This window comes from Nycticebus coucang, chromosome 16 (genome assembly GCF_027406575.1).
Source record: "Nycticebus coucang isolate mNycCou1 chromosome 16, mNycCou1.pri, whole genome shotgun sequence".
Classification (NCBI taxonomy): domain Eukaryota; kingdom Metazoa; phylum Chordata; class Mammalia; order Primates; family Lorisidae; genus Nycticebus; species Nycticebus coucang.
In genome coordinates, this window is record NC_069795.1 from 22,910,000 (window position 1) to 22,926,730 (window position 16,731).

The window sequence follows — 16,731 nt, forward strand, 5'->3', positions numbered from 1 at the left end:
ATCAATTTGGCAGTTTCAATTATCAGCAGGTTCCTCGAATGCAGATGATCTATGAAGCACACCTTGGAAAATATTGTTTATGAGAAGCCCACTTTGATCACTTACTCCTGGCAAAGACATCCTCTTGCGTCTAGTTACGATGACTTTCACCTAGTGCTCTCTGGGTATTTATTTAAAGTGCTCATCCCACCACTACTGTGATTGTCCATTTACATTGCAGATTTAAATATTAAAACAAAGATACATGTTATCAATCTTTCCCTATCCTACATCTATGTCAGTTTTGGGGATATAACAGGTGCTAAATCAGTGTCCATCTAAATATCTTCTGATTGAATGATAAAGGTCACTTACAAATACCATGGATAAACAACTGACTGTATGACTGAATGAAGGTTTCTGCCAACTTTATCAGTTAGATTCTTTGCTCTAAAGAATAGAATCGATTGCTGTGGCTGTCCAGGGCACCAGATGCCTCCACACCCTTGCTTCACAGGAAGGATGGCTTATTGAAGCTTTGTTTTCACATTGCTCACATCAATCAAAGTCTCACAGGGGTGAATCTGGTTGGGGGAACACAGGTTGCATGCCCACATCCGAGCGCTAAGGAAGACCTAGAATTTGAGTTACTTCTCTTCTATGCAGGGGGCTTAACCAAATATAAGAAGACCATCAGAAAATGATGGGCAAATGGCACATATACACTGTTCCAGTCAAGTATTTTCTGCACCTGTTACATGCAAGACATTGAACCAGGCCTTGGATGGGGGAGAATCCTCTTTACCTTCAAAAAGCCTGAGATCCACTTCAGTTCAATAACTACAATGTTACAATGACTTTAATGTGGTATTCCTGGTGCTGAATTTTTAGAACATTTATGCATTACTGAATTGGATATGCATTTGGATAATCACAAGGGAAAATAAATCCTCCAAAACTTTTTGATTAACTTTAGAAAATAAATTTGAGTGGCACATTGGTATATAAGGGGAAAGCTCTTTCTTGTCTCCTGATAGTATTCATAAAAAGGTGAAAATAAAAACTTGGAAAGACTGACAATAAAATTTTATTGCTAGACTGAACTTATTGGTATGGAAATGAAAGTCAGGTGAAAGTTATTTAAAATGAGGGAAAGTAGAATACCAGATCTTAACCAGGACAAGAAACTGCCTATCTCCTGACACACAAAAAAGCATGCAAAACGTTCTCTAAGTATTTCTGGATAAAATTCAAAATGTGGTCCCAGGCGGACACACAATTTCTGATGTTATATTTTAGTTCACGTGTGCATCTATATGATTGGTATCTGTTAAATTGATATGGAATGTATTTCTAAATATTCACGCCAGTTTTTAAGAATTCATCCAGGAAGTTTTATAGCCTGTTGTTGAGTTCAATATTTTTTCTTTTTTTAATGATAAAATACATAAGAAAACAATTACCATTTTAACCAATTTCAGCATAAAGTTCAGTGGTATAGATGAATTCCCATTTTTAAGCAATTATCACCACTGTCCATCTCCAGAGTTTTTCATGGTCTCCAACTGAAACATTATGCCCGTGAAACACCATTCCTCCCAGCTCCTAGCCCTTGGCCATTACGTCTTTAATTTCTGACTCCAGCTACCTCATTAAAGTGCCATTCTTTCATAACTGGCTTGTTTCACCTAGTGTATCACCTTTGAAGTTCATCCATTCTGTAGGAAGTGTCCTGAGTTGAATTCTTATCACATCTATCCATCACATTTTTCTTAGGAATCTTGGGAAATACTGAAATAAAAGATATGCTTAATATTCAACATAGAAAGGCATAAGTCATGTTTGGCATAAATGTTTCTGAACTTTTATATGTAATCTCTTACTTTGTATTGTTCTACCCTCAAATAATTAAAAATTGTGTATCGTTCATCTTCATGGTCCTCCATTAGGACAAATGAACAAAATGTCTTTTCTATGGTAGTACAGTAACTTTTCCACTTTCTCCCCATTTCCATTGACCTAGTGCAGTCATATAACAGCCCTGACAATCTGTTAAAAACTCATCATTTGTACCCTCGTATTAATCTGAAATTTAAAAAAACACTAGATCATGTCATTCTTCAGCTTACAATCTGAGCAATTTTCAATGCACTTGGAGTAAAGCTGAGCTCCTTCTTTTGGTCTTGGAGGTATGCTCTGGCTTTTCCCATCATCCCAAATTAACCTCTGGGGAGGTTTGGATTCTCTCACTACCTTCCAGCAGCCCCTCAGGGCTTCAAACTTTCATCTTTTAAACTTACACCTAACACATATAAAACCATGAGTTAAGACTAGAAAAGTTGGCTCATACTTACCTGGCAGGGGAGATACCATGATCACGAAGGTGGTTTTCCCAGGGCGAAGCTTATCCATTGCACTCTGGATGTGCTGACCCTTGCGATTTCCCCAAATGTGGGAAACTCGACTGCATAATTTGTGGTAGTGGGGGACTGCATTTGCCCTTTCCCACGTTCAAAAAAAAAAGAAAGAAAAGAAAAAAAGAAAAGTTTGCTCTTCAGTTTCCCGGTATGTGCTTCCCTCAATTCTGTCTAAATCCATACCCTTCTCTGTTTTCTTAAGAACAGTTTGATTCTTTTACATAACACAATGTATTATAATCAAAATTTATAGTGCTATTTTTCAAAAATATTCATCTGCTACTGGAGTGTAATCTCCATGAGGCCAAGCACAACATGTTCTTTTTTTTTTTTTTTACTGTCACCATCACTTAGCCAGTACTGAGCGTAGCACCAAAGATGGGAGACAATCCACGGATGGTGATTAAATGGATGAACAAATAATGTGATGCTATGCAGTTGAGGAATAATTATTTTCTAATACATATATCTAATAATGAGAGGGTAAAAATTCATATAGTTATTGGGAACTCCAGCCACCTCAGGCTGCAAACTCTGTTAGAATTTATGTACTTGTGAAACCAAGAGATGTGTACTCTTGTGATCCCTGCTGCAAAGATTTCCCCAGCTGTTGGGTAATGGCTTCCTTACCATCCACATAGTTGCCACAGTGAGAAATCAGGGTTAGATGTTTCTGTGATTCTCTTTGATGCCTTGAATGTAAAACCATGAGTTAAACAATTAACCTAAGGCTCAGAGGTAGAAGAAAAAAGAAAGCAGAAAGATAATATAAGAATTTTTTTTTTCCCTGAAATTGGATAACATCAAATTTTTTTTGTTCAGACAAGGACAGTGATTTTGAAGTAAACATTGTTTCCAACCCTGAGGACTCACTACTTTGTTACATTTAATGCTTTAATAACTTTGTAGGTTTTCTGTCTCTATTTCATTTTAATTTTTTAGAGATGGAGTTTTCCTCTATCTCCCAAGCTCCAAGAGCATGTTCCTTTATTTATTTATTTATTTTTTTTCAGTTTTTGTAGACACTAGATCTTCCTGTGTTGTCCAGGCCAGTCTTGAACGCCCAGCTCAACCCATCCTTCTTTCTAGGCCTTCCGAATTGCTGAGATTACAAGCAGGAGCGCACTCCTGGCCCAATCTCTCTAATATTAAATTCCCTTAGTAATTCTTGCTCCAGTTACCTACTTGAATTGTTGAACATCATTAAAACAAAAACGACATCTCACACTCTTTAAAGCACTTTACAAATATATTATGATAATTGTATATGTGGATGTGGTTAAGCATGAGTTCCTATAGGATATTAATGACTTTAACGTACAATGTTCTTTAATCATAATTGGTTTATGCTTTCCTAACAAGTAAGGAACAGAGAAGAATGCGTATGTTTTGATTTTTAATAGAATAGCATTGTAAAATAATGGAATCCTTACAGGTTTTTTTAAGTGATAACTAGGTCAAGTCATTGATTTTGCTGCTGATTTATTCCAAAGATAGTAGCTGGGAGCAATGGTCGTGTTCTGCTTGACATGCTCTATTTCACAATATAATTCCCAGTTTTCCACTTCTACTGAGAGTTATACAGACTGTTTTTCATTAAAACTATGGCATATTTTGATTTTTCTCCTTCAGTTTCCCAGGGAGAGAATGTCTCCGAGACCAGTCATTTGTCTTGCATTTCCCCTTGAGAAACACCACTATTAATTGGAATAAAAATGCTTGAATAGCAAATGTCATTGAATCTCTCATGATGTTTCAAGTCTCTGCAGCTATGAGAAAACACGAAACAAGCCATCACTGCATTGTCTGGATGGGCTAAGGAATAAGAGAAAACATAAATTGTATCAACATGTTACAAACAGCTTGAGAACTTTGAAGGAATTCAGCAGTGAATGTCATTTACTATGTATCACCACACAGCTATTACAGTCAGGATTGAACTAGTTATAAGGTTCCAGAGAAATCAGGAAAGTACCTCTGTCTCTGTTGGGTATCTGATCCACAGAAGGTGAAAGACAAGTTGATGCAAAGAATAATGTGGGAAGTGGTGTGCAACGTGTTCTTGGTACACTGGGGGCAATTAAATCTGTGTTAGAGATTTAGGACATGTGGACTAGTTAGTCATTGTGGTGAACCTAATCACTCCAAAAGTTAATGGCTTAAAACAATAGGCATCTAGTTAGCATTGAAGATTGCAGAACAGTGAGCAACTGGTCTTGTAATGTGGCTATCACATGTCCGTGTCCTCAGCTGAGGGTCCATGTGATAAATGTCTGTCAGCACATAATCCAAGTCTTGTTAACATTAAAGACTCAGGGGAGTCGTAGAAAATACAAAAATGTGAAAGAGCTCTTGAAAGCAGACATAGAACTTGCATTTTGTCATGTTCACAACATCCTCCAAGTCAATGTTAGTTCAGGTTTTGCTAAGATTCAAGGGATAGAAAAATGGTCTCTATCTCTTGATGGGAAGAGCTCCAAAGACATGTTGCAAAAGGGCATGGATACAGAAAAAGGGTATTTTTATAAAATTCCTGCTGTGGCAGATAATGAAGCACAAGTGATTTTGACCTGTGTCTTGAAGTTTGCCGATGAATTAGAGGATAAAAGGACATTTTTTGATAATATTAAGTAAGGGCAGGATGATTCTGAGTTTAATATGTTTTATAAATTCTTCCATTTCATCTGTATTCCAAACTGTTTACAGAAAATTAAAGAGTTATAGCTAAGGAAACTGAAACTCAAAGAAAGAGTAAGTTACTCCAGAGAACTCACACAGATAGGAAATAGTAAACAGTAAATTGGCCCAAATTTATTTGATTCCAAAGGTGATATCAATTAGTTTCTGTTGCACCATCTGTTTACAAACAGTACAAAAATCTCCTAAGATATAATGTGATCCATTATTGGTTTGTTTTGAACCATCTAATGTTTTAACCAATTTCCTTCTTATTTATGTTTAGTTATCTGTGGGACTGGGGGGACCCCCACAGTGGGCAGGCACTGGGGGTGATGACCCAAGACTCAGATTCAGCCATCTAAAGCAGAATACCCAATGAGGGCCTGTAGAGGCACCTACTATCTCTAGCATCAGGAGCTTCCAGGACATGCTGTACCCAGCAGACTTCTCAAAGGTCTTCTATGAAATGAGTGTGCCTGGCAAACATAAACATTAAGCAATGGGGAAATAAAAGGCAAAAAAATTTTAGGGGTACATGATGTGATTTCAAACTGTAGTCACAAGGTAAAGGGGTCAACTATAACCCTCCAGACCTGCTTTGGTGATTCCCATCTATACTTGGCATAGTAATCTTTAGTGTGTAGGCATTATTTTCTCACCCCATGATGCCTATCAGGCCATTTATGGCACCAGGTGGTGGAAGCCCTAGACTTCCTGGCCTTCTGTAATGTTAGCCCTGAGCCCCCCCGGGGCCAAGTGTTCCATTTAAACCATTGCTAGCCTGTGTGCACTGTGTCAGCACGGTGGGGAGGTGGTGTCTGAGAAACCTGGACTTTGTCAAATAGGTTCTCTGGAATGCCTAGCCTAAACTACACTGTGCTCTTAACACTGAAAATTCACCATTTTTTTCTTATCTTAAAACAATCAATCACTATGATTTGCCATATGGGAAGGGAAGCAGGGGGATTTGAGGGATTTGTGGACACTGCCTTGGCCAGGATTGTAATACATCTGATCAGCCAACATGGCTTTGGCTTGAGCAGTTCTTCTGAGCAAGTAGAAGATGACATTTAACACTATAAGAAAACAAATAACCAAAAGAATTGATAAAACAGAAAAAATCCAGATTCTTAAACTGCCAGAAAACCATGTTTGAGGGTTAAGCTAATTAGCCACAAGGTCAAGATGTTCTACAGTTCGCCTCTGAATGTTATCTTGTAAAAGTTTTAATTGACCGGCAAGTTGGTCTTGAAGATCTGAAAAATCTTGAGCCAAAAGTTTCTCAAAGGCTCCTTGTGAATGTAGTTTACCATATTCCAGTTTTGAGAGCCATTAAAAGTGACAGGAGTGACCCAAGAAGCTCAGTATCTAGAATCACATATGAGCTTTTGCCTTGTCCGCAGGCTTTCTGTATTTCACCCATACAAACCCCAGTTTCCTCAGAGCATTAGGGGGCTTTAAAATTTCTTGATCAATGGTTGCTAAAGACTGCAGTTGGCTGGTGGTATTCTGTAAGTAAACATCCACTTGCTGAGCAGTGTGAATAGTTTCTACAAAGTGACTGCTGTCATGGCCCTGGTGGCTTCCAGAGCAGTGTGACAGTGACAGAAGCTATTAAGATTCCAAGGAAGAGCTTCTGGCAAAGCTTGCACAGAGCAGATGTTACTTGCTCTATAGCATTAGTTTTCATCCATTGGTGAGTGAGATTTATTAGAATCCAAGCCTCTGCCCATTGCCTGAGTAAGGAGACATGAGTCAAATACAGTCGTGTGGCATTTTTGATAAGTGGAACAAAGAGTTAAAGTATTGTGAGCTTGGAGAGTTAAATCAATATGCCTGATCTGTAAATTAGGTGTTTTTTTTTTTTTGTTTGTTTGTTTGTTTAACTCCTTGGATAGAGACAGCTTGAGAAGTTTAGAAGTATACACCATGACTTCATCAATTTTATCTTCCGCTGTTCACCCTGAAGGTTTTCCTTGAACTTGGGAGTAATTTCCATGCCAAATTTGTCATGGGAAAAAAGGCAAAGTGATTATCCAAACTTCCTTTTTCAGGGGAGTGTAACGAGGTTGTAAAGAAGACCTCTGAATCCTTAAGAGAGAACAAGCTAGACAAGGATTCTTGTCTTTGAGGGCTTCATAATACAAATAAGGCATATCACGTCCCAAGTTTGACCAGGCCAAAGGAGATATAAGCCTTTGATCTTCAGTTTTCTAGAATCCAATTATTAGGTAAATAGGATTTTGTGATGTTCGGAGAGGAACAGCAAATCCAAGTTAAATCTGGAGGAGGAATATCTTGGTTACTTATCCATGGATTGTCACAATAGGAATAGATAGTTTATGAATTCTTTTACCTGAATCTAAATTTCCTTATACTCCCACAACATGAATAAATATTTGATGAGAAATATCAGCAAGTTTAGAGTTAGAATGGTATATGTAATTCACATACCATTGTGGTTTAAAAGGAATGCAATAAGTAGGATTAGATGGGTTATATTCCTGGAAGTATAAAGGCAATCCTTCAGTAAAAAAAGACCAATCTTGGGTTAATTTATGCCAACCATTGCTAAATGGATGACTATCACATTCATCTACACTGCAACCTCAGAAAGAGCCAGAAGGTGGCAGCCAAATTCGCTAAATTCCCCCAGTGACCTTAGAATCATTTGTGGAAATGGGGTGGGGCCCAGATTCTCCCATGTGATTGGAGAAAAAACACGTAGTTCTTATATATTAGCCCACTATAAATGATTTAGTTCACTTACTGTTGACCCACAAGTAAAACCAAAGTAAGTAAAAAATGTCCTGACTACATTGTGAATTAACAGTGATTTTAGTGATAATGTAAACAAAGAGATTCTCAGGGGTCATGGGAGCTCCGGTGTGTTCTAGAATCTCTTGGGCATGACTACGAGGTGCTTCACATCTCCCCAGGTGATGACCTTCTTTTCTTGGGGCTGGTCACAAGGCTGGATGCTTCGGAAGTTTTTAGCACTCCTGCATCTCCTTTGCTATCTGTGTGTTCCTGGTAGATTCGTCATCAGGGAGTTGTCCATCGTCATCTAGTGGAGCTCTGGTAGAGGGTTCCCTTCTACCCAGTGCCAGTTCATGATATGGTTTAACTAATCTGGCCAGAATCCACAAAAGACCTGTAGGAGACAAAACTGCTGCATACTCTCTTCCCCGTGTTAGTAATTTCATAGGACCTACCATTGAGGATGACCTGATGGCTCTTTACACAAGACCAAAGATTTAGGTTTCTTTTCAGGAAGGCTAAAATGTTTTTCAGCCTCTATGACACCTTATTGTGAATAATTCAAAAAATTAAGGATTAAAAATGCTTTGTAAATTTGCTCTTGTGGTGTCAGCTTATCCTCTCTATTCCCCTCTTTTTGTTTAAACCATTGACATTTCAAGATGGCATGGAAACATTCAATAATCACTTGACCTCTTGGACTGTGAGGAATACCTATAGTATGTTTAATTTGCCATTGTTGACAAAATAAGGAAGAGGAATTGGAAGTATAAGCTGGACCATTATTAGTTTCTATTTGTTGAGGAAGGCCTAAGGTAGAGATTGCTGATAGGGTATGTTCTTTAACATGTTTGGCAGATTTGCCAATTTGACAAATAGCATGAAGTAAAATAGGTGCAACTACAAACATAAACATATTTGAATTTTCCAAAGAAAAGGTAATGAGTAACCTACATTTCCCATAAATTATTAGCCTGAAAACCTAGGAGGTTAATTCCAACAGGAAAAGTGGTGGAGGACTGTTGGTACTCCAGGCAAACTTGGACAATGTCACAGGCTTGAGAAAAAGAAATTTGAAAGCACACTGAATGCTTGTGTGCTCTGACGGAAAAATAGATGAGTCTGAATAGCAGCTGAAACTGTTGAATTAAACATTACTTAGGAGTCAGCATGATTAATTCCTTCTTTGAGGGGACCAGGAAGATTAGATGGACAACAAACATAGATGCTAAAAACAAAGTGTTTTCTTTTCTATAACAATTTTTGTACCTTTTAAGGTATCAAATAAATGAGTTAAGGCATAAGTGGGGATGCCTAGAGAGGGTTGAAGTCAATTAGCATGTCTTAAAATTTTTTGGAAATTACTGAGGTTAATGTTACCAGAGGGATGTGCAGAGAAACTTGTTGAGGTCTAATAGTGCAAATCTCAAGGATGCATCTCAAATATTGCCATGGTTGTTGAGTCTGAATTTTGTCAGGAGCTATTTGAAGAACAGTTTCTACCACAGAGGTAGTTAAAAATTCTAATGTTTGAGAAGAATTGTTTTACTTTATGGGCTACTAAAATATCATACATATAATGGTAAATCAGGGTGTCTGAAATTTTTTACCAAGTGGGAGCAAGTGCCTTAGCTAGATAAAGTTGACACAAAGTAGGAGTGTTAATCATTCCTTGAGGTGAAACTTTCCATTGTTAATGAGCCATTGGAGCTGCATTATTGATAGTGGGAACTGAAAAAGCAAACTTTTCTTTGTCTAAGGGGGTATTAAAAGCAATGCTTAAAGTCAGTAATTAGAATATTCTTGAGGAATTAAAGTAAGATTAGGTAATCCTGGCTATAAGGGACCTATTGGAATAATACAAGCATTTATCAACTGGGGGTCACAAATTAGTCTCCATTTGCCAGATTTCTTAGGAATGCAAAAAATTTGAGTGTTCCAAACACTGACAGATGCTTCTGTGTGATGAGCCTCAGGCTGTTCTTTGATTAAGTTTTGGATTTGGATAAGTCTTTCCCGCTTCAGGGGCCACTGATCCACCCAAACTGAGGGGCCTGATTTCCACTGCAGTTGGAGCAGAGTAATTTCAGCCGCGCTTAGGACAAATTTGAAACAGTGGTAATTTGAACATTCCACTGAGAAAGTAAATCTCTGCCCCATAAAGTACAAGGAAGGTCTAAAATATGTGGGATGAAGGTGGCTTTTTGGTTGTCAAGGCCTTCGATTATGTCCGTGAAATCCTTTATTGCATTGTGGACATTTTTCTCATAGGAGGACCAGTAGTAAAATGTTGAGGGACCTTCTGATTAGGGCAGGTTTTTTGAAAATGCCCTTCTTGTCCACATAGTTTTGCACCTTGTAAGGCTGCAGCCAAGACTTGGGCTTTATGCTCTTCAGTGCCGATATTTTGTCAAGCTTTTATTATGTCTGCCAGAGTGGGGTTACGTTCATTTAATGGAGTCAACATTTTTTGGCAATCAGAATTTGCATTTTCATAAGCTATTTGGGGTGGTTAAAATGTCTGCTGCCTGAGTGTTTTCAAATTGATGGGATATGGTAGTTTGCAAGTGGTTGATGAAGTCTAAATAGGATTTGGCGGCCTCTGGGCATATGGTTGCAAAAGAGCCAACAGGAGCCTTTGTGTCAGGGATCTTAGTCCAAGTCCTAAATGCTGCATTAGAAGACTCAGGTAGGGCCAGCTCAGGGAGAGAAACTTGAGCCTCATCAGTAACATAATCACAAGTTCCAGCAAGCATCTCAAAGGTAATGGGTGTCTGGTATGGCCATTTTGGCAACAAAAATGCAGAAAGCATCTTGAAACTTCTGTGTAGCAGACTCTGTGCTGAGCAGGGCTGACCACAGTTTTAAGAAGCATATGCCAATCCCACAGTGACATTTCATAACTATTATCCATAGAGTTGACTATACCTCTACTGAAAGGACTCTGTCAACCATTTTCAATAGTACTTTTTCTTAATTCTTTATAAAGTTTAAAAGCCAAGGTTTCATGATCAGGGGCTTTTTGGCCACTTCAGAGGACTGGAGCCTTGCATTAAACTTGCATCCTGGGCAGTACCTTCTCTAAAACATTTTTTCATTATGTTTTCAAACTTTTGAAAAGGTGGTACATTAGGTTCAGGAGATGGATCAACAGGCACTGTTTGGGAAACAGAATAGAAGAGGAACTTTTATCTTGGGGAGGCTTTGTGGGAGGATCTTTGCCCTGGATAGGGTGATTGGCTCTATGACATAGGTTCCAGACTGTCAGACGTTATAAATTAACTGGACCCACAGATTGTCACAGCCATCAGCCCAGTTGCTCCCAGCTCCCTTCCTTGGGGTACCAAAGACATTTATGATTAACTTCAGTCAAAGATTTGGTTAATTGGTGATCAGAAACTTTACATCCAGCTGCTTGGAGCCTTGCAGCTGAAACTTATGGCTCTCTGTCCTATTATAAGGCAAGTGCCCATGTTTCTGTCATTGCAATGGCAATTGGCAGATAAAAATGAACAATAAACAAAAAATATAAAAGCAACGTTCAAATGTGGAAAAGCACTATGCAACTCTTATAATTAAAGCTGCTGGATAAAATCAAAAAGATCCCAAATATGGTGGAACAGCAGAAGTGAGTACCACTGTCACCCATGAAATAAAATTCTTTAAAAATTTTCAAACCAGGGCAAAGAAAAAAAAAAAACATAGGAAAAAAGGGGAAAATGAAAGGAAAATTAACAGTCTTTAAGAGAAAATAAGCAGTCCTCACCCTTGCAGACTAAACTGCTTTTTTTGGAGAGTTCCCTCCAGGACACTTTGGCAATTAGCTCCAACTAGAGTCTGTCAATTGAAACTAACTTTCCCCTATGGAAGCAGGACAACCAGGAAAAGAGAAGGAAGGGGGAAAAAAGTAAATATTCTTGGCTACTGGTAGGTGGGCATAATTCCCTGACCAAGTGACCAAGTGAGGACCCCCCAACATGGAATCTCCCTAAATGGAGAAACTTGGAGAGTAGTGCCTTAGTCTGTATGAAGTCTACAGAGACAAAAAAGAGTGAAAAAGAGAAGATAAAAATGGCAACAAAGTAAGAGGAATGAAGTGCTTCACGCAAAACTTTGAACAAAGGGCAAACTCTGTTGAACACAATCAAAAGAAAGAAAATGAAAGTAAAAGAAAAAGTCTCACAGACCCTACTTTCAAAATGTGATCTCACGTGGCGGGGAAGAGGTGCTCCAGATTCAATCACTTACACCCTTTGCTCCTTACTTGGGATGAGTGACCTTGTTCTTTTTTCCTGGACTTTGGAAGATTGGTACCAACTGCAGCTCCTCAGTAAGTGATAGCAGAATGACGAAGCAAAGAGAGCTGTGTATATGGGTGACACTTGTGGGGTTGGGGGTACCCCACAATGGGATGGCAGCAAGGGTGAAGATGCGAGAAAAGACTCAGACTCAGTTATGTTAAGCAGAATAACTGAAGAGGCCTGGAGAGACAAATGCTATTTTTACCATCAGGAGCTGCTAGAACGTGCTGCACTGAGCAGACTTCTTAAAGGTCCTTCTATTCTACGAAAGCTATGAATTGGGTACCCCAGGCAAGCATTAAAATTAAACAATGGGTAAATAATGAGCAAAAAATTAATAGGAGTACATGTACATTTCAACATGTACTCAAAAGGTAAAGAGGTAAACTTTAATAACTTCTGTGACTCACGTTGGTTATTCTCATCTATACCTTGGCATAGCTCAGTCCATAGTAATCTTTATTTTCTAGGCATTCTGTTCTTACCCATGATGACTGTCAGGCCATTTATAAACAGCAGAGGGTGTGGGTAGAAGCCCTGGACTTTGATCGAACAGGTCTTCTGGAATGCTAGCCCTGACCTGCCAGGTGCCAGGCATTCCTCAACCTCCAGGCTAGTGCCGGCCTGGATGCACTGTGTCCACACAGGGGAGGTCAGAGGAACATGGACTTTGTCCAATAGGTCCTTTGGAATGCTTGGGCTAAACTACACTGAGCTCTTAACTCCCACAATTATTCATTGGTGAATCATGTATCATTTGTTCCTTTTATCTATTTGTTTATTATATACAGTGCACATATTTGTTGTATCAAAAATGTTGATTCATTGTACCTAGAGTTATTATTTATTTTCTGAAAAATTGTATCCTGCTCATCCTAATACACAATATTTTGATGGTGACTCTCCATGGTTCAAGGACTTGTTCATGACTTAAATTGACCAAATCTCACAGAAGGCAAGAACTTTGAGAACTTGCCTGTTAAATAGGGACAATGAAATATTTAGCTGTGATCACAACTCACGCACATTTTTGTGAATAGAAATCAGACATTGATAATTGCTCCCTCTTAGGTTGAACAGATCGACCAAAAGGATCTTTCTGACACCATTAAGCAATTAAGCTCACTGTCACTGTATGGATTTTGAATTGTATAATATAATACCTTTTTTTTTTTTGGTTAAGTTGTTTAAGTCAGTTTTTATTGGTATTGATGTAATTATTGTTGGTACTGTGGCTGCTGTTTGTTATTGCTTGCAGTCAAAATAAAGATCTGTTGATGTAAATGTAATAGATCCTTGTATCATTCCTTGTGCCATCTCCAAATACCCACCTTCTACAACACCATTCTTTTCTTTTTTGGTTCTTAAATTATTCCTGCTTAAAAAGTTGATCCCCCCACCTTTTTAAAAATTAATTAATTTATCTTTAATTTGTTAATTAAATCATAACTATATACATTAATACATTTATGGGGTACAATGTACTGATTTTATATACAATTTGGATTGCTTACATTAAATTGGTTACACTCCCCCTTTTTTACCTCATTACTGACCAAAATTCACTTAGAGCCATTGCTTTTAATTCAGCCTCTTTAAAAGACTCCAATAATCTACCCAAGTTATTCCCAGAAATTTAACTTCTTGGTTGCAGCCGTCGTTGTTCTTTGGCAAGCCCAGGCTGGATTTGAACCCACCAGCTCAGGTGTATGTGCCTGGTGCCCTAGCTGTTTGAGCCACAGGTGCCAAGCCAAATTTAACATCTTACATAGGCTTAAGATGATGCTTCTGCAAGACACTATACAAAGATCAACATACTTATATTATTAGCAATTAAGGGGCAGTGAGAAAAGTAGAATGAATATTGAATGAGATTAGGTTATTGAAATATCTTTTAGATAATTGTGTAAGATTGTATTAAACATTCCAAGGAATATGACTTCTCTCTGAGGGAGACTTTAAAATCATTACCATTAATATAGGTACAAAGGGGAAATGTGATCTGACAGGGAAATAAAATTTAAGGACCTTGGAAAAAGAGGAAATTTTATGGCACTGAAGATCTGTTTGACTGTTATAAAAATATAACTATAGATGCTCATAGATATTATCAAATATCACTTATATACACTGATATAATTATTTGAGCTAAAATAATTATCAGTGAAGGGAAGTGAAGTAAGGAGCGTGATTCAAGAACCGTTTATTATTAGTTTCTTTTAAAATGAAAGAACTGTAAATTCTGGAATGTAACTGTAAATGGAATGACACATATGTAGGTCTTAGTTTAATTTATATATATCAAAAACTATTCTGTTAAATCAAAACATTCAATATTATATATTATTCATATTTTAGGTCAAGCATATGATGACAATAAAACTTAGGTTTGTGACTCATCTCACAAATCTATTTATAATTACATAAATTGCTATTAAAATGAAAATTCTACCTGGTAGGTCAACACTGTCTCATTTACCATCTCTGATTTTATGTTTTGTGTATTTGTTTTTCATAATTTAAGATAAAACTTGTATCTAATTGTATCATCTTAACAAATACGTAATTCATTTTGTAATTTCTCAAATGCACTAGTCTATTTAGCAAAATGTTGACGTGTTATAATTTATCCATTTGAGTTTGATGAATGAATGAAACTGATTCTTATACTTTGATCCACAGCAATCAAAGTCTGTCCTTGTATACAAAGCAGTAGAGACTGCATTATAAAATTTGCAAATGAGGAATATGTTCTCAACTAAAAAAATGCATAAAATTTATTTTAATATCACAAAAATGTAAATTATCACAGTTTTAAGGATTATAATAATGATTATGAGTGATAATTTATATTCATCAAGCAGATAAGTTCTTATAAGTAGTGCGATGATCATGAATTTAAACATATAGGTAAAAAGCTCTAGACACATATGATTGTTTCAGTATAATAGTACATCAATGTATTATGACAGACTGGATTTTTAAAATGAACAAGCTAAGTTTAAAACAAAGAAAACATGAAAACATATAATACTTGAATCAAGGTTCTAGTTTATAATTCATTTTTCAGTGGATCCAAATGAAAGTGTATATTAAAAATTTATTTTAACAAAAAACTTATTTAGAATTCTCTAATTTAATTAAACTTGTATAAGTTGATAGAACATATTCCAGTCTAATGCATCACATTCAGAAATAAGCCTTTTACTTTGGGGCAAATAAAGTAATTAAAAAGTAAAAAATTGATTACAAATGAAAATGAAGAGTAAGTCAGTAGGAAGGAAAACATTAAATAAGAAGCATGATTAGCATAAATCACAATTTCAATGTATGAATATCTGGAAAGAGGTTTAGAGAGTAGAAAATAAAATGGGACAAATGTATAAAAACAATACAAGAATAATTTAAATATGAAAATGTAAATTGGAGTTAACACAACTGAAACAAATGAAAACAGTAAAGTAGCTCTGTTTTGCTAAAATAAAGAATAGAATCAATTTATTAAGTGAAAAGCTATAAATGATCCTCCAGTAAGTGTTTTTGGTCTCAATTAATAAGTAAATCTAGAAACTTGTGTTGTCTATATGTTAGACACAAGCTTTATACCTACTTGTACCTGATGGAAATGTGTCATTGACAGAAGGGCAAAGTCAAATTCTAGAATCATATGGAAAAGTGAATTTTCACAGTTTAATTAGCTCCTCTTTAAGGCTAAACTAATTGCTTATTAGAAATACCTTTATTCTGGGCAGTGCCTGTGGCTCAGCGGGTAGGGCGCCGGTCCCATATGCCGGAGGTGGCGGGTTCAAACCCAGCCCCGGCCAAATTAAAAAAAAAAAAAAAAAAAAAGAAATACCTTTATTCTTAATTCCTTGGGGTGCATAGCAAAGACAAGGTTAAATGTGAAACTGTTCGTTGCTTCTACTGGGCATTTAATTCAAGGAGATGGCTTTTTAGCTTTAAGCTGACACAGTGTTTATCTACTTAAATTTCATCATTGCTTCTGGATATATGAACAATATGAAGAAACAAATGAATAAATGGACTGTGGATATTCTGCCCTATATAGCAGCAGAGGAAAGGCAACAAGTTTCTTGAAACAGTGAAGCTTCTTGGAACTGGTGGCTCCACTCTGATAGCATTTCCCTAGCTTTTTAAAAACAAACGACTGGGCGGCGCCTGTGGCTCAAGGAGTAGGGCGCCGGTCCCATATGCCGGAGGTGGCAGGTTCAAACCTAGCCCCGGCCAAAAGAAAAAAATAAATAAAAAAAATAAAAAAATAAAAACAAACGACTTTGAAACTCCTCAAAGAAGGCAAATACTCAGAGTTACATACATACGCATATATGTAAATATTTATATAACATCTACAGTTATACATACAGTTGACTCTAGAACAACAGGGGCTTCTCTAACCCCGTGGAGTAGAGAATCTGTGTATAATTTCTGATTCCCCAAAACTTAACTAACAATAACCCACTGTTGACTGAAAACCTTACTGATAACACAAACAGTTGATTAATACACATGTTGTATGTTATGTCTGTGAGAATTCTATACTGTATGCTTGCAATAAAGTAAGCTAGAGAAAAAGA

At 37.0% G+C, this 16,731-nt stretch overlaps 1 non-coding gene across 1 annotated transcript; it reads left to right on the forward strand.

Moving 5' to 3' along the window:
- The first annotated feature begins 2,325 nt into the window (after positions 1-2,325).
- On the forward strand, positions 2,326-2,489 carry LOC128568327 (U1 spliceosomal RNA). The gene has a single exon (XR_008375131.1). It is a non-coding gene; the product is annotated as a U1 spliceosomal RNA (small nuclear RNA).
- The last annotated feature ends 14,242 nt before the right edge of the window (positions 2,490-16,731 follow it).